Source organism: Pteropus vampyrus, unplaced genomic scaffold (genome assembly GCF_000151845.1).
Source record: "Pteropus vampyrus isolate Shadow unplaced genomic scaffold, Pvam_2.0 Scaffold20, whole genome shotgun sequence".
In the NCBI taxonomy this organism is placed as follows: Eukaryota; Metazoa; Chordata; class Mammalia; order Chiroptera; family Pteropodidae; genus Pteropus; species Pteropus vampyrus.
In genome coordinates, this window is record NW_011888801.1 from 2,910,945 (window position 1) to 2,937,825 (window position 26,881).

The window sequence follows — 26,881 nt, forward strand, 5'->3', positions numbered from 1 at the left end:
AAGAAAATCGAACCCTAAACCAACAGGAGGAAAAGCTGAGAACCAATCTGACTTATACTGCGTAATTCCCCCAAAGCCTGAAAGTTGGTGCTACAAGTCCTTCTGGAAGTTGTGAGACCTCAGGTACCTTATCCCACTCCATGTGACTTGGTGACTACTCTTCTCCTACTCTAAAAAAAGGCTGAAGATTTCTTCTGTGGAGAGAGCAAACCAGAGGATCTCTGAATATGGGGACTCCAGGCACTCGAGGGTAGGGTTTAACTATAGACAATAAGTAACTGAATATATTATTTTAACATGCTTGTTAATTAAACATATATAGTAGATTTGGAGACACTCCTCATTTCTACTCAGCATTTTTTACTTACTTGGCTCCTAGGACTGTGGTGGTCAGGCCTTTACCCCAAAGCAGTGGTTGGGGAGACACCAGCTGAAGAAGAGATCTGAAAGTACTTCCGCTGGAAATTGCTCAAGTAAATAGTCAAGCCAGATCACCCTGTAGCGAAGCTCCAGAAAACAAGGCCTCCTCGTTTTCAGAGATGCCAGTCAGTTTTTTTGTTCTCCATTCTTAATTATGGGCCAAAATCTAAAGCTTGCCTAATATCTGTGAGAAGTCTCTAACATGAAAGATGGAGGTCAAAACAAACAAGATGTAAAGAAACTTGGTTCAGTCAGGGACTGTGCTAAAAAGAAAGCATAAGAGAAAAATCTTGTTATTATTATACTTAGATAAAAGGAAATAATATAGTCTTGAAATAAGAACAAGACATCAGAAAAACAATATGAGGAGAATAAAACACTCTTGAAAATTAAAAACAGGAAGCAGAAATGAAAAAAATCTATAGAAGATATTTCTTTTTTTTTTTTTTTTTTAGAACGTAGAATAAGAAAAGGCAAAGAGATGAAAATAGGAGCGGAAAAATGAATTAAAGGAAGAACTCAAGAGGTCCAACATTCACATAATTAGAGCTCCAGAGAAAATGAGAAGAAATAAATGAATTATTTCAAGAAAATTTCCCAGAACCAAAGATCACAGTCGTCCAGATCGAAAGATTTCACCAAGTGCCCACCATAAATATGGGCTCATACCACTACACATGAATGAAATTTCAGAATACTGACTCTGGAAAAACATGTCACACATAAGGAATCAGGATTCAGAGAGTCTCATACTTCCAAAAAACAAAACTGGAAGCTAGGAGGTAATGGAAAAATGCCCTCAGAAATCTGAAAAGAGATAATATTTAACCAGGAAGTCTATCATCAGCCAAACAAGATTGAGGGTAGGATGAAGACTAGATTGGGGGTAGATGAATTAGGTATGGAATGTCTCAAAAATTTACTATCTTAGGAAACTCCCAGAGGAGATGTTCCATCAAAACATGAGAGTAAACAAGAGGTCGTTGCTGGGGAGAGGGGAATGGCATCTCCAGGATGAAGGACAAGGAAGATCTCAGGATGATGGCATCTCTGTGCACTGGGGGAGGGCCACTGGCCTAGGGCAGTTAATAGAGAAAACTTCCAGAGAGACTTCTCCAGGATGATGAATGTGCTGTAATATCTGATGCATCTGGACGTTTGGAGAGGAAGCTTTAAAAATCGGCTAGAATTTGATATTGAACTATTGGTGGACAATTGTTAACTCCTGGGAAAACAAAAAAATGTGCAGGAAGTTTTCTACAGCTTACACAGTTATAGCTTGAAAAATATAATTATGAACACAAAATATGATCTAACAGAAATTATAATATGACTGTATTGGAAAAATAGAGGACAAATAGAAGGTCTGCATTTGTAGCATAGGAAGAATGAGTCATAGTAGGAAATCAAGAGATAATGCTTACAACTGAAAAATCGAGAAATAATACTTGCTTTTAAATTAGAAACATGGAGGAAACTGTCAAAAGTATTAGCCCAAAGAGATGATGAAAGGAGAAATGAGGAGAAAGGAAGGGGAACTATAGGTTTTTTTGGTAATAAACCATGGGGAATTTTTTTGACACTTTATGTATGTATAAATTAAAAACAAACAAACAAAAAACAACCCAACCTTAAAAACCTTGAGGGAAACATGCCAGTGGGATTATGGGTATTTACTTTTGCCTCTTTATACATTTCATATATCTCAAAATTTCTACAATGGTTATATTCTTTTATAACTTAAAAAAAAAATGAAAACTATTGATTTATGAGAATGATGGATGGAAATTTTTTGTGAGTCTCCATGGAGTCATGCTCTACTTGTGACTCTCCTAAGGGAGGAGTTGTTAATTGCATCACAGAATTGCAGGAATTCAAAGACAGAAATGCATAGAGCACCTTGGGTCAGTTGACAAGTGACAGGACGCCTGTATGTTCTTCCAAGAATGAAGGGACCTACTTTTTGCCCCTTTTCCCGCTGCTGACCTCAGTATTGACTCATCCCTCATGTTTCCTGGCTTTGAAAGGCTTCCCCTCATTCCTCACCCCGGTTGCTGTGCCAGGCTGTGTGTATTTAGCTCCTTTAGAATCTTGCCTCATAAATCAGCTTGCCTTCTTCACTGTGGGAACAGCTTTTCTCTGCATTCCCTCTCATTCGACCCTTGGTTTCAGGTAATGGCTTACTGAAACTGGGAAATAACATGGGGCTGCTTGGAACAAAGAGCAAATGATCCTCTTCTATGTATTCCTATTTTTATTAGAAGCAGAACCTAAAGAGGAGAGTTGCTTTGGGGATTAATCCTTCAGAAAGTCTCAAATAAAACACTGGTGTAGCACTTGGGCTCCTTATATTGAATTTGGTTACTGGTCTCAATTCCATCACTATGAGTTTTCGGTAATAAATAGTCCAATATTAGCAACCTCAATGAGATTATTTGTACTTTATTGAATATTGACTGTGCTAGGTTATGTTTCATATATCATCTTTAATCTCCACAACAGTCCTCTAAAGGAAAACATCATCTCTATTTCGCATCTGAGAAGATCTAGGCCTAGTAAGATTCATTCTTGCATTGGACACATCTATTGAGGATACTCATGAGCCCTGTCCTATGGAGCTCACCAGCAGAGTGAACAGACAAGTCAGGCAGATACAATGTAGTGTGATAAGTGCTAGAGAGAGAGTGGTACAGGAGCCCCTGGATGCAACAAAGGGAACAGTTAATACAGTCAGGACGTCAGAGAAAACTTGCTGGACAAGGGAGTTTAGTCTTGAAGGATGAGGGGTTATCCTGAAAGAAGGGAGAATGACAGCTGCGCAGTGGGAATCCTGCGAGCTAAGATCCTGGAAAAGAGAATATGGATCTAAAGTTTTCCTTTTCCTTTCACAGACTCCTGGTGAGTGTGGCTTTAGAAAGGTTTAGCAAAGGGTATGGATATGAACATACCCGAGGGACCCAACCGCCAGACCTTCCCCTTCCCCCTTCTTTGCTCTGTTGTAGAAGTTGAGTGACTGGACCTAGAATAAATGATTACTGGGTGGTTTTGTATGAAGCCTGGTTCTAAGCATTGCAGGGATTAAAGATGACGTAGTATTAGAAATCTGTTCTCTCCAGCTCTAAAGCCAGTACTGTTCACTGTCTTGTTACATTGCCTTGTTCTCTGATGGTTTTTTTTAAAGCACCTAGCTTTTGCCTAACTTTAAAGTCAATACAAGAGAAATGGGACATGTATTCCCTGCTCTCAGCTGGGCCAACAGGAATTGGCCTTAGAAAAGAACCACACAGTGAATAGCACAAAGAAGTTAAAATTTGTTTTAAAGGAAATACATGTCCCTTCTCATGACCTGCTGGGCTGTTAGTTGCCCTATTGCTATCTGTATTACCTTCTTTAACATATCATTCGTTTGACTTTCTGCTAGAAGTTTGACTTTTGAGCCATATCTGGAAGATCCTGGGGAAAGGTGAGAAAGGCATTCCTAGTTGCTTGATGGCATAATAGTTCCAGAGCCTCAGTTTTCATTTTTTTTTTCTGTGCTGAATACTGGAATTTTTGTCCCGGGCTTGTTGTCTTTGAGCTTTTGAGCTCTTGAGTCCTCAGATGTAATTTTTGAGCCTGGGTGTTGACATATTGAGGATAGAAGAAGAGGTTTGGGGAGGGCACTTTTTCTGCTTTGAAAGAGGCCAGTTTGCCAGAGTCAGGTTCTGCTTTCCAGGAGCTGTCAGTGACAATTCAAGAACATCTGCAGGAGTGCATACTAGGGAAAGGACTGGTAGTGGCATGAATGAATGCATACTCATTTCAGAAATTTTTTATTGAGGGCCTACTTCAGTAATTCTCTGTATGATCAGCAGACAGCAGCCTATAGCAATCAGCTTCACTTTGTTAGAAATGTAGATTCCCAGGCTTTTTCCCAGATTCAGTGGCTCAGAGTCCCTGCATTGGGACTAAGAAATCTATATTTTTAATGAGCTCTGTGCTTGATCCTGATGTGCACTCAAGTTTGAAAATTGCTGGTTTGTTTTGTAGGAGGCCTAGTTCAAAGCAATACCGGGGTTTGAAGAATTGTCCTTGCTCTCAAGAGGCTCACTCTCTATTGTGAGAAACCAACCTCAGATAGCTAATTTTAATACAAGACAGGACATAGCATGCTTGTTGAGTGTGCATTATTGATCAGAGGAAGGATCTATTTTATAGCAAGTAGAAAAGAAATGTATTTGGTTAGTAAATCTCAAAATATATCCCAGCCAGTGAGATTTTATGGAAAGAGAAGCCACCTGCAGAGCTATAGAATATTCTGCATCCTTTCAACTGAAAGGGGAGGGATAACAGAACATAGTGAGGGTTTGACTGTATTCAAGTTACTTTTAGGAAAGGATGAGATGTGCATGTACCACTCCTCATTTACCCTTCACGTGGGCTCCTCATAACATTTTAATGAGGAAAACCCACACACATGGAATTGACAGTATTAGAGGTAGATCAAGTCATATCTATCTGGTTCTACCTCAAGGAAAGGCCAGCAACAGTCTGGAAAGATTTTGTGCAGGAGAAAAAAACATTGACTTTGTAGGTGGAAAAGTTTGAGTTATTTATAAATGAGTTTATTGGGGTCTGAGTAAGACAGACTTTTTGGTATACTAATATTTACTGTTTCTTCCACTGGTTTGGTTAAAGTTAGTGTACATAATAAATTATGTCATTGAACATCTATATTTTTTTGTCTGTTCTGTGTGATAACATCATTTTCTAGAAAATCTTGGAGTGAAAAACTTGGAGAGCTTATTCTCTGGCATCCTGGGTAAGTAGGGTTGGGATCAGGGCACCTGCCCCCATTCTGCTGAGCAAGCTCTCCCTGCCCTTTTCTTTCACTAGGAGAGTTGGGTCCACTCAGGGAATAAGTGGAGGAAAAGAGTCAACACAATTCTGTGGGGTACAGAGAAAGCAACAATTAATTGCTACTGGATGAGTTAGCTCTTTGGAGGAGGTGATATTTGGGATGTAGTGAAAGGATCATCATGGAATAAAAAGACAAATATTATATACATGCAATATGTGCTAAATCATAAGAGACAGAAAATCCAACTCAAATTGGCTTTAACAATAAAGGACATTTATGGGCGAGGTGCCTGAGTAGATTTCAGGGCAGGTTGATTCAGTGGCTCAGCTGGGTCTTTAAGAACCCAGTTTCAGTCTTTCTTTTTTGGCCATTCCTAGCGTCAACAGGCTGTCTTATGACCTCTTAATCACCATCACCACCTGCTACACATGTGACTTATATAGTTTCTTCACAGAGAACATGGTATCTGAGGGTGAACATTTGAAGCGATTCTGGTGCTCAGTTGTGAAGTCTTTGTAATAAAAACCTGTGACTACTTTTTTTCAATTAAGCAAGTAACTGTACATCTACTAGGTGCAAATTGCTGTGTAAGGAAGTTAGGTGCCCGTCATATTTGATGCGCACTGGCCCTCTGAAATCTTTTACCTTGTGGAGTACTTAAAATAGAAGTTAAGAAAAAACTGAAAAAATGTGCACCACTGAAATAAGTGGCATTTATGACTGTTCCCAGTCACTCTGACTCAGTCACATTTCTTTGCGATGCTGTGGGTGTGTTTTTGTCAGGGGAGATTCTGAGCTCACGAGTCAACTTCAGTAGGAAGAATGGAAGGTAATGGTAGTTTCTGATATTTAGCTTTTAAGTCAAGGACTGCTTTCCAAAATGGGTCTTAGTTCTTGGTGGGCGAGCTGGCTTTGAGCATTGTGTCAGGCCGTGTACATGGCCTCGAAATAGCATCTGGATTATGTCTGTGTCTTCTTTCCCAGCCTGCGATTGCCGATGGGCAGAAAACACTCATAAAACCTTGACTCAAACCACAGAATGGCTGAGTAATTCAAGCTTGACTTTTTTGAAGAATTTTGAATCCCAAAATAGCACTCTTAAGGAAATTGACGTTTTCTTTTTACTTCCCTTTTTAAAGTTAATTAGGTTTACACTTAGGTAATGGGGGGGTCATATTTAGGGGAAAGTTTTGTTAGTAAGAGCTTAAACTAGAATTTCTCTTATCTGCAACCTTCATTAAAACAACAACAACAACAACAACAACAACAAGCAAGCTTTAAACCCGAAATAAATAAACACACATTTATTTGGTCATATATAATGTCCACTATGAAGGGACTTGGTTATGTCTATGGGGGAAAAAGTTTTCGTGAATGTGTCTTTGAATTTGTCACTGTTTTTGATAAAAGGCTGTTCTTTTTATCTTCTAAATTAAAAATTCATTGTTGTGAATTTTTTTTTTTGCCATCGTTGCTGCTTTTTTTGACCTATTCATTAGTGCCTTTTTCTTATCAGGATTGCACCAGGATTGGAATAGTCTCAGAGATTATGTAAAATGAGAGGTTGGATTAAATGGTCATTTGCATTGTGTGATGCAAGGTAAAGCCACCTCTTTGCTGTCTGGCTTGATTGCTTGTCGCTCTGCTTCAGCTGTGCTGAATTCACTCTGTCCTCTCTCACCTGGCTTTGCTCTATCAGACTCACCATCTGAGAAGTCTACCCTGCCTTCTTTTAGCGTACTGAAATCTTTATTTACTTATTTTTTTAGGCGAGGCAACCCTTGGTTGACCTCACAGATTGCAAGAACCTTGTCAATCTACAATTCCTTATTTTTTATTTTTTATGCTTACAGCACCTAGTCTTCCTAGGTAGTCTCCCATCCAAGTACTAACCAGGCCCGACCCTGCTTAGCTTCCGAGATCAGACGGAATCAGGCTTGTTCAGTGTGGCACTGCCTTAGACACGTACTGAAATCTTAACCATCCTTTGAGGGTCAGTTCAAAATACTTTAGTCCTTTCCTAGCTACTTGGGTCTTTAATGAGACTACTTCCCAGATTTTTATTGTACTTGTTCATCCCATACTGCTCAACACAACTGTAAATTAGAGCACTTGCTATTCTTTTATTGTATCATTTTTGATATTGAAGAAACTGTATGTTCAAGCTTGCTTGACATTTAACTGTGAGACCTTGGGGACAAAACTGTATCCTCATTGTGTCCTGCATAGCACCCAAATAAAATAGAAAATAATAGGTGTCTCATTTATCGTTGGTAATTAAAGCCTATAATTTATAGAGAGCACGAAAACTCTGGTGTTTCAGCTACTCGTGTTAGTCCATGTTGAGAACAAAAGCAAAGGAAGAAATTTTAAGCCCAAACTATCCAAGAGGTCATTTCCCCCCATCACTCTAGGTGCCGAAGAGCTTACTCTTTCCTGTGTTCTGTATTGTTGGGGAGAGGTTTTCCCATTTTGTTCAAAGCCTTGTCAGTCCATCATTTATTCTAACATGCACCCTCCCAAAGGAAACATCCTCTTCATCATCTGGAAGCATTCTCCTTGCTGCTGCTTCTGACCCAGTCTCTGGGAATCATCATGAGGGTGGCAGTGTGGCCAAGAGCCTGGGTTTGGTGTCAGGTGCATCTGGATTTGAGTTCTCTGGTTTTTACTAGACGTGTGGCATCAGGAAAGTTATTGAGTCTCTCTAAGCCTTAATTTTCTCTCACAAAGTGGTGATGTACCTACCTCCCTGGCTGTCAGAATTAAATGAGACCCTGCCTGTACAGCTCAGCACAGTGCCTCACATAATTTATCCTCATTATTCTTGTAATCAAAGACTGTATCGACTACCAAATGTAAGAGGCCCGAGCCAGGCCCTTAAGGACAGAAATTCAGATCGGGACAAATGTGTATGGGATTTACAGACGTGATTAAAATTGTTGAAATGAGCTAGGTTTCTCGGTGGGTATTTGCATTCAGGACTGGCTGGGGTGAATATATCTTAGGCCTAGATTCGAGAATCCTCAACCTGCTGTGCAAGGTTTTGCCTTTTACCTCTATTTTTCCTCTCTTCTTCTGGAGGTGCCCCATGTGTCCCCATGCTCCCTGGCCCCGCCTCTGTGCTTATTTGCTGCTCATCTTGTTCGTGTGCTCTTTAGAATGGCCTTTTCATCCTCCCTCAAGTCCTAGTCTCTGCCCTCTGAAAATCCTAACTGTGCTTATGCCCTGGTGGCTGACATGCAGTTCATGTGAATGTGACTGAGGTGCACTCTCCTCTCCATCGCCTGCGACTCACAGTTTGGTATTTATCACAGTGATTTGAAGTGTGTTCCTGCTCTACCACAGCATAAGGTTGCAGAAGATCAGAGATGGAGGGGACTTTGAGGTCTAAGAATGTGATCACAAATGAAACATTCAGCTTCATTAGCCCATTAATAAAATAGGTAACAACGAGGCTTCTGTCAGAGGGGCCAGGACCCTGTTCACGCAGTCTTCATCTCCCCTCCAAAAGGCCCTTGAGGCTTTTTGCTGCCCTTTGAGCATTGCAGAACTCACTTTGAAGACCACCAGTCTAGCCAAACTCTCTCATTTTATAGGTCAAGAAACTAAGTTCCAGAGACTCAGAGAGGCAGTAGTGTGCCTGAGGCCCTACAGCAATACCTGAAGCTGTCTCTGGCCACCCCTGTTCCATCCCACCCCATGCATTTCAGGTAGTGGATGTTCAGACACAGTGGATATAAGGAGTAATTAGGAAGGTGGGATGATTTTCTAATGGATCTTACATTTGCAATTAAAAAAAATGTAAGCGGCATTTTTGTTTCTTGTGTAATTCTCAACCCTAGACTGTTCAACTCATAGGGGTAAGATGCAGGATGGCAGAAAGGGTCACTGTGCATGAAATTCAGAAGTCTCTGATGGGCACTGAATAGTTTTTTTTGGCTTTGACCCGCAATTTCTTAGCTTTCTCATCTAGGCCCTAGCCAACTTGGGTCAAATGAAAGGGTCTGTATTTTTTTAACAACCAAGTATTAGGAAAAGATTGCTGGGAAGAATTTCTTTTTTGTTACCTAAGCTAGGATTTGATCTTTAGACCCTCAAGGTGAAAGGCTAATACCTTAATTTGTATGTTTTATAAACACCCCCCAGGTGATGACCTTCTTCTAGTCTCATGTGATATTCATATTCTACAAGACTTATAACTAAAATTTTTGGCTCAGAATAGCGTGGTATGGGTTGCGTGCTGAAGTTTAGAATCAGCAGGGTGCCATTCATCCATTGGTTGTTGGTAAATGTTCCTTATGTGCAGTTGAATGAAAGCTTTTTAGGGTGATTTCCTAGCAAAATGGAATTTTTTATTTTAAGAGAAAATGTATCTTGTGGTTTGAAGAAACAAACCACCTTTTCCCAATAGGACATATGTCCAACAAAGTAAGGTGCTTTCCCCTTTTTAAAAGCTTTCCTTTAAGGGTCATCTTTATTTTTCTGGTGTCAGTCAAATTATTTTTCAGCATAGCATGAAAACTGGAGGTGGAGATGCTCCATGGCCGTGTGTTAGAACTACACTGAAAGTTTTTTGTTTTATGTAAATAGAGATTGATGGAACATTTTACACAGAGTACGGGCTTTTGACAAAAAGTATTGATGGTTGCTTTCAGTAAGTGTTACTTGAGATGACAGAACATTGCATTTTAAGATGAATTACATGAGAAACTCCCTCTTTGGGAATGTCATACATTTTATTTCATCTGTTGTTTTATGAGAGAATGACTGAAGTCATGAATACCTTAGACTGAACTGTTTCCTTTGCACATTATAAGTCCCGGTTTGGTGCACTCCTATTTTAAATATGAAGTTATGGGGAAAATATTTATACTGGCAAATAATATTGATAAAAATGCTTAAATGTTCAGAAGCAGAACATAACTTCTCACACAGTTTCCCCTTGTGTAGTGGTGATTTGTGGAAAGCCTGGGAACCTAGTTAGAGTTAAATGTATATTTTTTAGAAAGATCTCGGAGATTTCTGATATGTGGAAAAATTTTTTTGTTGTGTTGGTGATTTACCTCCTCTGTATATATTTAAATTTCAAAAATGCTCCATTTGTATCTATTCCTGTATTGTTATTTGTTCTTCATGAAAAGGCCTAAAAGTCAGGGTCTGTGCTGATTTTGGTTTTTGGCCTTAATTTTCTTTATAGCACAAATTCAGGGATATTAGCTTAATGGTATTAGAGGTGTAATGGGTATTAATAGATACACTATATATTTATTGTACTATTTATTTTAGGGACTGGGAATATAGTCCTGATCCTCACATTGTTTATAACATAGTGAGGAAGAGAGAGAAAGAAACAGAAAATAAAATATGAGATAGTGATGCATGCTACAAGGAAAATAAAGCAGAGCATAAGGATTTAGAGTGTCTCGGAAAAGTGAACGTGGGAACTATTTTAGATATTAAGGGAAGTTGATCTGAGAAATGACATTTAAGCAAAGAACTAACTGATGAGATAGCTTGAGCCATGCAAATGTTGGGAAACTTTGCAGAGGAAACAGTAAGTGCAGAGGCCCTGGGGCCAGAACAAGCTTGGCATGTTAGAGGAACAGCAATGCTAGTGCCCCTCATAGCAAGCAATGGTGGTAGTGCTCCAAGTTTGGGGATTGACATGATAGGCTGTAGGGAGGCCAAGTACAAGAGGAATGCGGTTCTGCACATTTGTCCTATGTGTGTAGCTGTAGATTTTCTTGTTCTATGACCATACTGTCTTCATGTATCTAGAACCTGGCCAAACGGGCTTTCCTATTTTCACCTTACTACTTCTGTAAAAATGCCTCGATACTACATTGGCATTCCTGTTCACCATTTACTGGATGTCAACATAGATAAAGTCTCAGTCACCAGGGGAATTTTAAACTTTAACTCTCCCACAATGAATCCTTCAGTTAAATCTGCTTTTACACACTTTGGCTATTACTCTTTTCCAATGCTTATTCCAATCAGTTATATATATGATTGATTTTCTAGCTGTATGCAACTGTTACTCATGTATGGGCCCCTAGTGCTTAGCATAGTGCCTGGTACCCAGTAAATACTCAATATATTTGTTGGCTAAATGGTGAGACAGATACCTACGTGTCACCTGGTTGCCTCAATATGAGTACCAGAAACTATGGTGAATGCAAAGTCAATGGACTCCTTGCTTTCGTAGAAGGAGCTTAAAACCAATTTAGAGAAATAAGACCTTAAAAACAGGAAAAAAAATGTTTTGGAGTTGCAAGAGTTTAAATAATTGTTGGTTTAAAGAATTGTTGCAGGAATGAGAGCTCACGGGGGGATTAAATGGCCCAGGAGACTGCAGTATTCGAACTCCGGTAGGATGGAAATCCCAGAGGCCAGCTGGGTCATTGGACTGGATTTTTCCTGCATTTGCGCTTTTGTGCCAGGGCCTACGAGATATGTCTTCTATAAATTTGGAGCCGATTTGGAACTAGCTAGCTGTTCTCCCTGATGAATTAATGTGCTGTTCAGCCGAAGCTCAAATATGAAATATATTAAAAGCAAACTAAAAACAGGTCAATGTTTTCCCTCTAATGCTATGGGAATATTTGTTTTTAAATCATCTTTTAGTACTCTACAAATCTTCCCCACAAAGTATTTTTTTTTAGGCAGAGACTATTTTTCCCAGTGTAAAAGGCCATTTCTTAAGTCCTGATTTATTCAGAAATTTACATGGAGAAAATGGCCCGAGATCCCACACAAGTGAAACTTTATTTTTTAATCTGGGGCACAGTAGGGAGTCCTGAGAAATGCATTTTCTTCCAAGATTGTAGGAGGAATACATAGTGTTTGTTTAAAGCATCAGGTATTGAGAAATGTAATGGCAGGGTGAAAAGTTTGACCTCAGCTGCCAGATCCGATCTGCTAAGGGGTAATTGAGTTGCCATGTTTTTTTCCTCTTCAGTTTAAATCAAGTTTTGCTATAGCCCATTTAAGTGTCAAATTGGTAGCAAAACTTGACAACTTCAGGGTGCAGACTTGCTTTTGATCAGAATTTACATGCAAATCATTTTTGCCTTGAACTGTCAACTCCTGTTTCTGATACTCTTGAGGGGGACATGTCTCTCCTCACTCCATCTTCCCCCAAGCCGAAGGGGATGTTGGCTAATGTTATTAATCAGTGTGTGGAAGAAAAATTATCTTGATAAATATGGTGGTTAAACTATATTTTCCCTTTTGTGTGTCAGCTGTTGCAGCTGGGCATTTAATCTCCTTTTACCTAGAAGGAAATCAAACAATTATCTAGCGCTTGATGTCAAAAAGAAACTAGTGAATAAGGGGTGGAGGGTCACCAGTGTATTGGGGAATGGACTTAAGCCACCAAAATCTGACAAAGGGTGCTGACAGTCTGCATTTTCTTGGGCATTAAACAAAGTCTTTGGTAACTTTAAAGAATCTTTCCTTGCATGACTAACCTCATTGAGAGGGTTAGAGAGAAAGCTGCCTCAGAAGTCTTAAGCCTGAAACTTTTTTTTTGGTTTTGCCCTAAACCCTCGGGACGCTTAAAAGCACGTGAGTATGTGTAGCTCCATCATTCAGCAAGACAAAGGAGTGTTTGCACTTTCACAGAGTTAATAATGACCGTAGCGAGTCTTTCCTATTTCTAGCCAACCTGTCATAGCATTTCCAGTCATCCACCTGAAGAATTTAATTGTGATTTACACTCTGTCTATAAATTCTTAGAGACAGCCCCATGTTGAACAGCAAGAAAATAGGAGGACTCAGTGAAAGAAACCAAGTGGAGAAAAAAAGTTTCTAAAACTCACTGTAGGTTAATAGAGCTGATAATGAATATTTATAATTATCTATTATGGAGCCAAAACTTTCAGTGAAATAATGTGTGAGATTTTGTTTTTAGCCAGCCTGAAATTCCTTTCCATCAGTACACCCCCAGTGGGGTGAGAACATCAAACATGTCGTCTTGCCAGGATGACAGCCAGCATTGCGTCAGATGGGAGCCACATGCAAGCCTGACTTGTGAAGTCAAAGAAATTTCAAGATTGGATTCGCTTGATCGGACGTGGCCCCATTGCAGGCCCCTCGGAAATCTCCTTTACTGGGCCCCTTCCTGCCCCTGTCCAGTGCTGCCTGCCTGTGTGCTGTGAAATTTTAATTGAATTGTTAATGACACCGAGGAGTGACACAACACATGAGAAACTTCCAAGAATCAGTCAGGAGGAGCCCTTTTTCTTACTGTTACAAAACAGAAGACACTGGGAAATTGACAAGTCCAAGCGGCGAGGCCAGGGTAGTAATTGATAGCAGGCTGCCTAGAGCCAAGGTCCTTCCCTGGTAATTGCAAGCAGAGGCTGCCTCTGTGATCTCGCCAGTGGTGTTGGCCATGCCAGAGCGACCCGGCTTTGACGGATTGCTTTCCCGTGGTAATGACTTAGGCATGTTCCCCCTCTCTCACATGAGGCCATGTGTCCCTCCCACTGGAGAAAATGAGCTGAACATTTTGCTGCTTCTTTAACAGGGTGCTGTTAAAATAACTCTATTCTATTATATAAGCCCTGTTGTGCCAGGGGCTAAATTTATATGGTTATAAACAAGAGATATTACATCGGAATACCACAATACTGTGTTTTTCTATTTCTTTAGGATTTCAAATGGTGTTTTCAAAATAATGGATTTTACTTCAAGAAAAAAATTGGGGGTGGGGAGGTGGAGAGAGGGAGAAGGATCTTATTTCTGAACGAAACCCTCATCCTATTTTTAAATTCCTCTGTGTACCTTCCCTAATTCGCTAGCCCAGTATTTATTTGTATTTGTGTTTGTTTTGCTGGCTGGATTTGACTCTCTGTGGGGACATCAGAAAGATTATTTACTCCAGGATTCTGGAATAAGATAGATATTTTATTTCATGTTTTTTAAATTCTCCAAAGGTTTCTTTTTATTTTTTTTCCTTTCTCATTTCTGGACATTGATATATTTCAGAACTTTTATGTGGCTTTTCCTCTCCCTACATCTATTCTGGCTTCTCCCCTCTTCCCTTTCCTGGAATGTAATTTTGTCTGTAAAATATGATGGTAAACTGAAGTGTCCCTGATGATATATAGCACTTCTGGATTTTCACTCCCATCGGTGACAGAAACTTACTAATTCTGATGTAGGGGTCCCTGAACACATTTCCCCATTGTGGCTTGTGCTTTCTGGCATTTTTAAGGTTTGGTCCCTCACCCCAACTCTGTCTAAACACGTTTTTACACCAAGAAGCAACTTCAAAAGAGTGCCAGGAAGATCCCTAAAAGCTCATCTATAGGTTCACTTAAGAATGTGTGTGTGTCTGTGTGTGCGTGTGCGCGTGTGTGCGTGTGTGTTTATACTTACATGATAGGTAAGTTTTGATGAGGAACCTAAGAGGAAGGAGACGTTAATACTCATTGAAACTTCTGGGTGAAGAACAGGTAGAGAAAAGATTTGGTCGTGATTATTTACCTATTATCCCAAAATTTGTTGTTAATTTGTAGTGCAAATTTAGAATGTTAACCTTCTTACAAAATAGAGGTTTAAATGACGGTAGGTTTTCAAGTATCTCACAAAATTCACTTCTGCAAAAGATCACTATTTTAGGTAAAACGGACTTTTGTGGGCTAGCCTGAGAACCTCACCATTTTAGCGTTAGTTCTACTGGAAAATACCTCAGAGTCCTAACTTTGATGTAGGATACTAGGAAGATGGTATTTTCTTGCCTTCTCTCTCACTGCCTATAGCTTGGAAGGAAGAACTTTTTCTTCTGACGGGATCCCAGCAGCAAAAAGAATGACCCCACTTTACGTACTGGGGCAACAGTAATAACCCTTTCTCTTGCCCCTGCTATAATATCATGTAGGGCATGCTCATAGTCAGGTGTTCATAAATAGAGATATGTCAGAATTTCATGTAATTATTTGTACATTTCTGTTCTTACTGTTCATGTAGGTATTAGTTTAATGCTTTATTCTTGCTTGTCTTCCCTGTGCTTTGTTTTAGAGCAGTGGTTTTCAATGGAAGGAAGGGTACGATTTTATCACAACTGGAAGGATGGTTGCCACTAGCATTTAGTGGGTAGAGGTTGGGGATGCTGCTAAATAGCCTATAATGCACTGGACAGCCCCAAATACAAAGAATGATCAGAGTCTAAATGTCAATATAGTTTAGCATAATGACATATAGAAATAAACTCTCAATAAAAGTCCACAAATTACATCAGAAACCACAGTCTGTCAATCAGCAAGCATTATTGAGTTTTTACTGCTGCCACGGGGGACCCCAAACCAAAAGGATTTGAGAAATATAGAGTTTTCTGGTCATGAACACAGGCTTTAGACGCAAACCTGGTTTCAAATAATTGTTATACTGCATGACTTTGGGCTTGTTACTTAACCTGTGTAAGCCTGTTTTCTTCTCTGCTAAATGGGACCAATGACTACTATATTTTAAAACAGTGTCTGGTTTACACTAGACCTTAGTAAGTGACTGTTGATGTATAAATTGGTTGCTGCCTTAAAGGTGGTGACGTAACAAATCTGGAAATTACCTTACTGAAAACTTCCATTTTACGGATAAGAATACTGAGACCTAGAAAGGAAGATCATTTACCCAAAATGGTGGCAGCTAGCAAATGGCAAAGTTGGGACTAGAACCCAGGTTTTCTGACCCCAAGTTCTATGTTCTTTGCAATATTAAGCTTCCTTTCATGGTCTAGAACTTAAGTCTGACTGGGAAGGAAAGTCCAACATGTCTGAAATAATTAGAGAAACATTTAGTGACAAAATTTCCAGTCTGAGAGCTCTGGATTCTGGAAGGACACAAGAATAAGTAAGTAGGATTATCATTTATAACAACAATGAAACTCTTGCAGACTATGTAAGGATCCAAAGACTTGTGTTGGAAACTAAAGGAAATGAGTAGAAGACTTATGGGTCTTGGGGTTCAGTTCTTTTAGAGCAGAGAAGCATTATTGTGTGGTGGAAGTTAGACTCTTGAAATTTCTTTGAAGATATCAGACACAGAAGAAGAATGAGAGAACATTTATTAAGTGTTGATCAGTATTGGGCATAGTGCCAGGTGATTTCACACACATTTTCTGGTTTCAGTGGTCTTACTGAGCTCTAGTATCACAGGCATTTTCCATTTACAAGATGGTGGATGAGAACAATGGGGGATATAACCATAGAACGACATACCACGCTGCCTTCAAAGGTCATGTCTTTGAAGAATGTTTAATGGTAGAGGAAAATATTCATCAACTATTCTGCAGTTTAAAAAGTAGGTTATGAAATAGTATATACACTGTGGACCCCAAATGTACTTTAGAACAAACATGTATATGCATAGAAAAAAGAATGGAAAACTATATCAGAATATTAACTGGTTACATCTAGTGTTGGTATTAAAGATGATTTTAATTTTAATTTTCTGTATGTTTACTAGTCTCTATTTTATAAATAAAGGGTTTTTTTTTTTGAATGGTAGAATTGATCTGGTCAACAAGTATTTATTAATAAGTTGCTTGTGCCTGGGAGCTATAAGCAATGAAAAAGAAAAGTAAACAAGGGGACAGGAAAAAAATGGTGTAGATAGAGGCTCTGTTCATCCCTCTGGTGACCAAATCAAAGCTGTGACAGAAACAAGGAGCAAACAGCAAGGAAAAATCACCTGAGCTCTAGATGAACAAGCCATACAACTAGGGAGAAATCTAAGAAATCACCCTGCAATGGCAGATGGTAGAACTGGGCGAGGACCCAGGGCTGCCCGGTCCTGAGAGGCTGAGTGGGACAGAGGCTATAGCAGTGGCAGCTGGCAGCTGCAGATGCTTCTTAAAGGACCGTGTCTGCAAGTGGATTTTTGTAGTGACGGACCTGCTTCCTCTGAGCGCTAGTGCTGCTTTGGTTGTGCAGGAGGCACCAGAGACTTACAGGGGGACGCTGAGTTGTCGGAGCGAGGGCCAAGGCATGACTCGCTCTGTACAGAAGTGCAGGCAGTATCCATCGTTCCTCTGTTGAGCCCTCCCCGCTCCCAGTGTGCAGACAGCATGGCCATAGCTGAGACATAGATACAGACACAGAAAGGCAGCCAAAATGGGAAGACAAAGAAGCAGAAACCATATGAGAGAACAGAACAGAGATACAGAAATAATGGGGTCAAGTAGTCTAACAGATGCAGAGTTCAAAACACTAATTATAAAGATGCTCAATGAACTTATGGGAAGTGTGGATGAATTCAGTGAGAACTTCAACAAAGAGATAAAAAACATAAAAATGGACATCGAAATTATAAAAGGGAGCCAGTCTGAAATGAAGAACACGTTGTCTGAAATGAAGAACACGTTATCTGAAATGAGAAGTATATGAAATGGAATAAACAAAGGAATAAACAAAGTGAATAAAGGAGCCTATGAGACACTATTAAAGGTAAAAATATTCGTGTCATAGGGGTACCTGAAGAGGGAGACCGAGAAGTTGAATATATATTTGAAGAAATAATGATGGAAAACTTTCTTAACCTAGTGAAGGAAATAGACATACAACACCACAAAGCTAAGAGAGTCCCCCAAACCAGGAATCCAAAGAAGCCCACACCAAGACACATCATAATTAAAATGCCAAAGGTTAAATACAAAGAAAGAATATTAAAAGCAGCAAGAGAAAATCATATAGTTACCTACAGGGGAGAACTCATAAGACTGGCAGCTGATTTTTCAAAAGAAACTATGCAGGACAGAAGGGCTTGACACCAAATATTCGGCATGATGAAGACCCAGGATCTACGTCTAAGAATACTGTATCCAGTGAAGCTATCATTTAGAGTTGAAGGACAGATAAAGAGCTTTCCAAACAAAAATAAGCTAAGGGAAGTTTTCATTACCAAGCCAGCATTATAGGAAATATTGGAGGGACTTCTTTAAGAAGAAAAAATTTGTATCAGAAACAGGAATAAAGAATGGTGATAACTACATTCCTATGAACAAGTACCTCAAATGGAAAAGAATTAAGTGCTTCAACCAAAAGATAGAGTGGCTGAATGGATAAGAAAACTAGACTCCTACATATGCTGCCTCCAAGAGACTCGCTTGAGATTAAGACACACAGACTAAAAGGAAGGGGATGGAGAAAGATATTGCCTTGATGGATGTAGAAAGTACTGCACTGAATGAAATGAGATGGATAGAGAAAGACAAATATTGCATAATTTTACATACATGTGGAATCTAAAGAACAGAATCAACAACAACAAAAGTGGAAATAAACTGGTAAATACAGAGAATATTTAGAGGGCTATTAGATGGGAGAGGGGTTGGGGGACGGCAAAAAAAGGCAAAGGGATTAAGAGGTACAAATAGATAATTGCAGAATAGACATGGAGATGTAGAATGTAGCATGGGGAAGAAGGTTAATAATGTATTAAATATGTAATGGGAAGAGGGTTACTAGATTTAGTGGGGTGATCACTTTGCGAGTTATGTGGATCTCTGATCGCTATGCTATACAACTGAAACTGGTATATTATTGCATGCCAACTTTAAGTGAAAAAAACCTCATTGAATCGTACAATGTAAATATAAGAAATTAATTGTCTATTATATGTCAACAAAAACAAAATATAAAAAAAATAAGTAAACATGGGGGTTCTGCCCTCAAGGAACTTTTATTGTAGTTCTGGATAGAACCTACATGTATGGAAAGTTTATTAACAATGATTGTTTCTGATAGTTATTAACTATTTTACTATTACATGGCTGATTAGAATATAATAGAAAATCTCTAAATTTTTAATAATTATGGCCATTGTGTGATTTGTATACATTGTTTCACCGAACCCTCCCAACACACACATAGGGTCTTTATTAATATTCTTATTTTACACATGGAAAAACTAAAGTTTAGTGAATTTGGGAAGTGAGCCAAGATTGACTCTAAAGTTCACATCTTTAACCACCAGCTAGTATTACCTCCCATGGAACCCTGTTTAGCTGATAAATCATCAAATGCTCATCGCCAGTGAGGTCTTACAAGAGTTATCAGTTTAAAAGGAACAGATCATTTCAGCCTGGATAAGAGAAGGGAAAAGAAAGATCAGATGTCTCATGCCAGCTTTGGCATGGTGGGAAATAAGGTCTCAACCTACCCTCCCACCAAGATTCCATTTACTCATCAGTGATCCCAGCCTAATGTTTCTGAATGATTCTGTTCAGCATTACTGAGTGTCTCTGGACCAAAACATGTGAACGAATAGTAGGTTATGTCAAGGGCAGATAACGTGGTTGAGACCAGGCCAAGGTTGGAGGAGCGTCTCTCTTTGCTCCTCTCTGAAAGCTCTGGTTGCCCTTATGAAGATTTTAGCACTGATTTGGGTAAATGTGGCTCTGACAGACAGTATCTTTTCCTGGCCTGGCTGAATCATTTTTCAGTCACACCTTGCTCTGGGTCTGTGGCATCCACACAAGGGCCAAAATCACAGTGGCCACAGTAAGCTCTGTGGAATGTATGTGTTTCATCTTTATCAGGAATGTCACGTGGCATTTCCTGATTGCATCAGCAACTTGCTGCCCCATCTGAGTTTCCAGACTAAATACCGGTGCTCAAGCCACATGTGTTTATGGTATATAATAAATCTCCATTTGTCATAATGGTTTAAATTTAAAAGAAAAAGAAAGGTGAGCTGTGATGTAAAAAAAAATAAAATAAAATTGGCTGTTATAAATTAACTTTCTTAGAGTTTCAGGTCAAGCCCAATTTATTAAGGGGGATAAAAAAGATAGAAACCTGGTCTGTGATCACAATTGTGATTTATCCACACCTTGAGTGGGTCCTCCTTTGGACCTTTTGTTGAACCACAGCTGGCTTGGTTTATACAGGACCTGCTGGGAGCTGTGGTTGTAATGAAAAACAGTTATTCTTTCAAATTACTCACAAGAAGAGGGTTCATTTTATCAAGTGCCCTACTTAATTTGATTGTAAGGCTTTTCATATTTATTTTTTCTGCATTAATCACACTGTATCTTTGTGGCAAGTATAAACACAGTGAACGACAGCATTTAAAAGAAAACTGCATTTAAAAGAAAAAAACTGCACGCAGAGGACAAATGTTGCTCTAGAGGTGGCCTGTTGGGAACCCTTAACGGATAATTAAGAAAGTTATTTTGGGTTTTGTAGGAATGTTGTGAACTTTTCTAAAGACTCTTTTTCAAGAGTAGGATGGCATTTAATATTTTTCCAGATTAACCTTTAGCAATGAAAAGAGTGTCCAGTATTGACTTCTCCTGGCAGAAACCAGCAAGGCTTTGGCAGCATCAACTAGCATATTCTGTCTATGCAGGAAGGTGCCCTCTGTGCCCTGGCTTTGTCCAAGGAAGAGATCAGGAAGCCCCTTCCCCATCCAAGACAGAGGAGCTCTCAATTTAATACCCTGTGGTGGACCCAGGAGTCTAAGACCCATCCTATACTTTTTTCTTTGCTAATTAGATCCTTTCTTACCTGGACAACCCACAGTATCTTAAACAATGAAGGATGATGAAGGACAGTTTCTGTTCTCAAAAAGCCTCCCAGATGGTCTTCTGCTTTCCAGAGCTTCCTTTTAAAGGCTCCGCGCTCTTAAGGAGTACAACTGAAAACCAGATGCCGGGTGGTCCATTACAAACAAGAAAATAAATTTTCATACACTTTCATGTTATTTGTAGTATTTTCTATTTCTTTGATCTCTGGCCTCTAAAAGAGATCTAAGTACACATTGGAAATATGTATAACGGGTTGTGTAGGCCTATCTGTGATGTCATCTCCATGGAATTCTGTGTGAGGCAACAGAACGAGGTAACTCCTCAAAAAGTCTTTTCCAGGAAGGTAAGTCAAAGCTTGTGCAGATCTGAACACATTAAGAATTTATTATTATTATTATTAGCTTATTACTACTATTTTCTATCTTAGGTGACAGTATTGATATTTACTTTTTATTTTAAAATTCAAATTTAGTGATATATAATTTATATCCAGTAAATTCCCTTTTGAAGTGAAAGTTACATGATTTCTGACAAATGTATGTAGGCACATCATCACCACCAGAGTCAAGATAGAACATTTTCATCACCCCAAAAAGTTTCCTTGTACCCCTCTTCAATCAGTCTTCTTTCCCTTTCCAGTTCCTGGCATGTAATGATCTAATTTTATTTCTATAACATTGTCTTTTCCCAGAATGTCATAAAAATGGCATCATACAGTTAGCTTTTTGGGTCTAGCTTTTCACTTAGCATAATGCTTTTGAGATTCACCCATCTTGTTGCATGTATCGGTAGTTCATTCTTTTTTATTTCTTAATAGTATTCTATTGTGTGGATGTACCACAATATGCTGACACATTCACCATTTGATAGACATTTGGATTGGTTAAAGTTTTTGGCTGTGAGGCATAACACAGCTAAAAACATTTTCTCAGAAAATAGTCTATCTCAAGGAATGTTTTAGATGCTCTTGGAAAGAGTTGGATCCTGCTATCATTAGTTGGAGTCTTCTGTAAATATCAAAGCTGGTTCATAGTGTTGTTCAAGTCTTCTATATTCTTACCATTTTTTTTTTTGGTTTACTTTTTACATAAATTAGAGGAGTATTGAATCTCCAAATATAATTGTGTTTTTTTTTTCCTGTTTCTTATTCCAGTTTGATTAGATTTTTCTTTATGTATTTTGGAACTCTGTTGTTAAATGTATACATATTTGTTATGTGTTCTCAATGAGTCACCTTTTTTGTGCCTGAAATTATTCCTTGTTCTGAAGCCTACTTTGTATTATATTACACAGTTTTCAACTTTCGTGTTATATATCTCTTTTAATGTATCATTAAAAGAGATTTATATTTATAGTGAATTTCCTTCATATCTAATCTTATGATTTCTGCTTTTCACTTGGAATGTTTAGGCCATTTACATTTAATACCTTTATCGATATAGTTAGTTTTAAATCTAACATTTTGCAAGTTGTTTTTATTTGTACCATCTGTTCTGTTTATTTTTTAATTTTACATTTCAGTTAAAAAATTCATTTTATTAGTTTCAAGTATACAGTACATTGGTTAGACATTTATATAATTTATAAAATGATCCCCCTAATTGCTGTTTCTCTTCTCTGGCTCTCCACCTAGCCATGTTCTGTTTTTATTTCATTCTTTTCCTGCCTTTTTTTTTTTTTTTGAGATTATTTGTAAATATTTATGATTTTATTTTATCTCCATTATTGGCTTATAAGTTTTTCTTTTAAAATTTTCTAGTGGTTGCTTTAGGGTTTATGGTATATATCTTTAACTTGTCAGAGTCCATCTTCAAGTAATATAACACTTTATATATAGTTTAAGAAACTTGTGGCATACTTCCATTTCCTTCTTTTAATCCTTCGTTGTCTTATATATTACTTTTACAGGTTATAAACCCTACAGTTCTTTAATACAATTTTTATTTTAGACAGCAGTTAGCTTTATGTTTTTTAAACTAGAGAAAATGTTTTCTATTTGCTTATTTTTCTTAAATTTTTTTAAGAAACTGTTTATTTTCCATCAGCCTTATTTCTATTTTGTTTAAGAGTTTGTGGAAGAACAGCTTAAGACCACTCAGTGGTTGTTCCTACCCATTGGCCTGAGCAGTGGGGGCTACAGACCAGTCTTCAGTGGCAGGCTGAGCACTCTGCTCTTCAGTCTCTTCATGTCTCTTGCTTGGTAATCTCTCTTGTGAGCACCGTGGCAAAAAAATGAGTGAGTACAGACTCTCATTCCATCTGGGACTCTCAGGAATTCTAACTTTCTGGCTTGCTCTCATTTAGCTTTTACAAATTTGTTAAGTTTTATCTGTTTTATTCTTATTTGCTGTTATGATGGGTGCCTCTTCACTTTGTCCTCTGCCAAAGATGAAATAGTTTGTGTGTCTTTTCTCCTGTTGGAGAGGGACAAGTCATACTTTGGAAAGTTATGTTTTCTATATCCTGAGAAGGAATGAATTCCTGAGAAATTTTATGTGACATTGGTTAGTTGTAGTGTGTTCAGGAGGGTCAGGAGGATTCTAGAAATTCTACCATACGGAAAGCAGTTAAAAGATTAAGGGACAATTAGACTGGAGAAGAGAAACTTTGTTGGAGAGAATGATGTAGTGCATGATAGCCACTACAAGTTGCTGTAAGATTGCCATGATGAAGCAGGTGAAGACTTTTACTTGATGTTGTTTGTGATGGCATTAATTAAGTCATTGATAGAACTATTATCAACCCTATGACTCTTATTTCCTTTTTGAAATGAGGTAGAGTATAATTTTAAACATCTATGGCCTTAGGAAAGCTACCTAACTCCTCTAGATCTTATAAATAAAGCAAATTAATTAGATATTCTTGGAGAGTTTGGGTCAGTAAGTCCATGGTGTGGGGTGAGGCCTGGGTGTCTGTATTTTCACCAAATTTCATGGGTTATCCTTTTCTGATCTGTAAAGCCCTCTCCAGATTGTAACTTTCTGTGAGTCCATGATTTTACAGAAATGTCAGGAAAGATGATTTTTGCATATTCATTCTCTCTTTTAAATTGGTCCATTTAGGGCATTGTGGTGTTTTTATCTTAATATCCTTTAGGTCCCCTCCTATGGCAATGTCTCTCTCAACAATTCATTTGATCATTTTGGTTGACCCATCCCAAGGAATGGAAATAGTTCACAAGGATTCACTAGTCAAATCTAAAAGCAAAAGCTCTGGTACCACCTAGATTGGGAGATTCTCTGTGCAGTTTTGACTTGTCTCAGGCCATCACATGACTTTGGCAGATCAGACAGTTTTTATGGGTTACCAGGGATGGTTTTGTTTTTTTGAATGTATCAAGATTATATAAAAGTTCCCTTAGGAATAGAGTTTCCATTTAAAAGCACAAATACAATTGCCAGAAGAAAGGGGCTGAATGTTGAATTCTTTCACTGGGGGATTGCTGGGGGCATCTCAGCAGCAATTCTGTTGAGGGTGCTTACTGAAAATTGTTTTCTGCCTCTTAACTGGGTGCTGGCTTGACTGCATCAGTGAAAATGTGTTGGTTAATTCTTTGTTTCACTTGTTCTTTTTGGCACAGCCAGAGGCATTTCCATAGATAAAAATCTGTCAACAGAGGCTAAGTTACAATCAAACAGATGTGGATGAGTTGAGGCCTAGAGCTGAAGTATGAGAGAGAACTGCATTATGGGAGCAGCCCTCTAGTCAGGAAGTATCTTGGAAAGAGAATGTGGCAGCTAATGGGATATTTAATTAGCCAATGAAGAGAGTTATGGAGGGGTATGTTCATTTTTTGCTGACCAACCTGATCGTCAAACTACACTTCCTACTTATCTTTAAACTTTAAATCACTTGGGTCAAGTAAGATTAAATGACAGAGGAACTAAAATCATATACTGAATTCCCTTAGTACACTTATCAAATCTCTCAGGGTGAACTTCTAGGATAGAGGAGTTCTTTAAAAAGAGCACTATTGATTCTTTCTTCCTCTGATTCTTAATTCTTACAGTACTTGCAATTTATATTACCTATTCCATCACTCATTCCTTATTCTTTACTGAACTTCCTGAATGAGTTGTCTCTATTCACTGCCTTCATATGCTCACCTTCTATTCACTCCTCACTCTTGGTCCTCTAAGTGTAATCTATGGACCTGTAGCATTAGCATCCCTTGAAGGCTTGTTAGAAATGTCAGTGTGGACCTCACCCCAGACTTAATGAGAATCCTCATTTTAACAATATCCTCAAGTGATTCTTGACACATTGAAGTCTGAGAATCACCACTAAGGCTAATATCCTTCTGGAAGGTCTCAGATGGCCTTTTAAGCACAGAATCTACTGGCCCCCTTGTACTCTTCCTTCTCCTTGACTACTTGAATCATTTAATACCATTTTCTTCTTTAAAACTTTTCTCTGACTTCCTAACATAGCTCTAAACAGATCTTCACAGTTCGTTGGGCATCATTTCTGTGGGTCATTTTCTGGCCCACTTTCCTTCTGTCATCTCCAAAAATACAGATATTTCTAGTTTGTCTCCAATTCCATTTTATCTTTCCCCCAAGGTCCATTTCCCTTGTTCTGGTTGACTTCCGGACAGCTCCACACTGGGTGTCCCTTTGGAACATCAAGATTACTCTGTCCAAACTAACTTTCCTTTACTCCAAAAGACACTTTCTCCTGTGACCTTTTTTTTTTTTTTTACAGTGACATCCTTGGGCGGGGCGGGGGGGCGGGGGAGCTCAGTATCATCAGTGACTTCTTCCCTTGTTTGCTTCCCTGTCTAATCAGTCACCAGATGGTATCTCTATTATTGCCATGTATTCTGATGTTCTCATTTACTGTTTAGTCAAGTTATTTAAACCTCTTTACTGAACTATTATAAGGATTTGATCTTTATTATTCTAGCCACTGCCCACTCGTACCTCTCTTCCCCTTCACTGTCAGATTGTTCTTTCCACAGTGTTCTAACGATGCCCCTCTTCTGCACCAGAGCACTCCTTGTTTCTACACTGCCTTTAGAGTTAAGTCTGATTGCTTTAGTGCAGGCTTCATGGCTTTCTGTGTTCAGATCACAGTCTCTTATTGTTCTAATGGGTTCCAATCCCCGGCCTGTGGCCTGTTAGGAACCAGGCCACACAGCAGGCGAGTGAGCGCAGGTGAGTGAGCGAAGCTTCATCTGTACTTGCAGCCTCTCCCCAGTGCTAGCATCACTGCTTCAGCTCCACCTCAGATGATCAGGCATTAGATTCTCATAGGAGCACCGGTCCCCGGTGCCAAGAAGTTTGGGGACTGCTGCTATACAAGTGCCCTATGTTTGGTCAAACTGAAGACCTGTTTCTTTTCTTTGACATTCCCCTACTAATTAAATATGACCTTTGGAATTTGGAATGAGATTCTAATATAGATTGTTACAAGGCTGGATAGTGAACCAGCAATTGTTTATGAGTCAGCCCATGTTCATTGTGAATAGATCAGGTTGTATGATCTCCCTTTCTTTTTCAACTTAATAAGGGAAATGTGTTAAGTATCATGCGTTTGAAGATCAGGAAGGCATTTAATACTGGATTTGTGCTGAACAGCTCTACCAAAGCGGGCATCAAAATGGAATTATGTAAGTTTTGAGGAACATTTCTTATGGTTCTCCACAGAGCTTGGTTTTGTACCTGACTCTTGGCCAAAGTATTCACCAGTGACTTAAAGATACAGAAAGCACATGTATCATATTTGTGAGAGACAGAGCTAGGAAGGACAGTAGGATCAGTCAATAGAATTATGATCTCACAATATTTTATCAGCTAAAATATGGCCAAATTAGAAGAAATGACATTTAAGACTATACTTGTACTTGGGTCCCCAAATCAGTTGTTAAAGCAAAGTGCCAGAATAATGGTAAGCTGTGAGAAAAAATTAAGTTTTATTTGGCAAGTTCAAATATCTGAATATGAGTGTTTAAGGAGCTCATGAGATCATAGGTTCAATTATAGAAGCAGATTATCTCGAAAAAAGAGGAAAGCCACACCTAGAATATTGTATTCAGTTCTGGGCTCTAAAGTTTAATTTGGAAGTAGATAAATTGGAATCTTTTT

General features: G+C 38.7%; 1 protein-coding gene and 1 pseudogene across 1 annotated transcript in view; one reads left to right on the plus strand and one right to left on the minus strand.

The window, feature by feature from the left end:
• The window catches only part of LRMDA (leucine rich melanocyte differentiation associated), a 999,992-nt gene that overhangs the window by 92,067 nt on the left and 881,044 nt on the right, over window positions 1-26,881 (plus strand). The gene's annotated exons all lie outside the window — the stretch shown is intronic.
• LOC111736565 lies at window positions 7,105-7,223 on the minus strand (annotated as a pseudogene).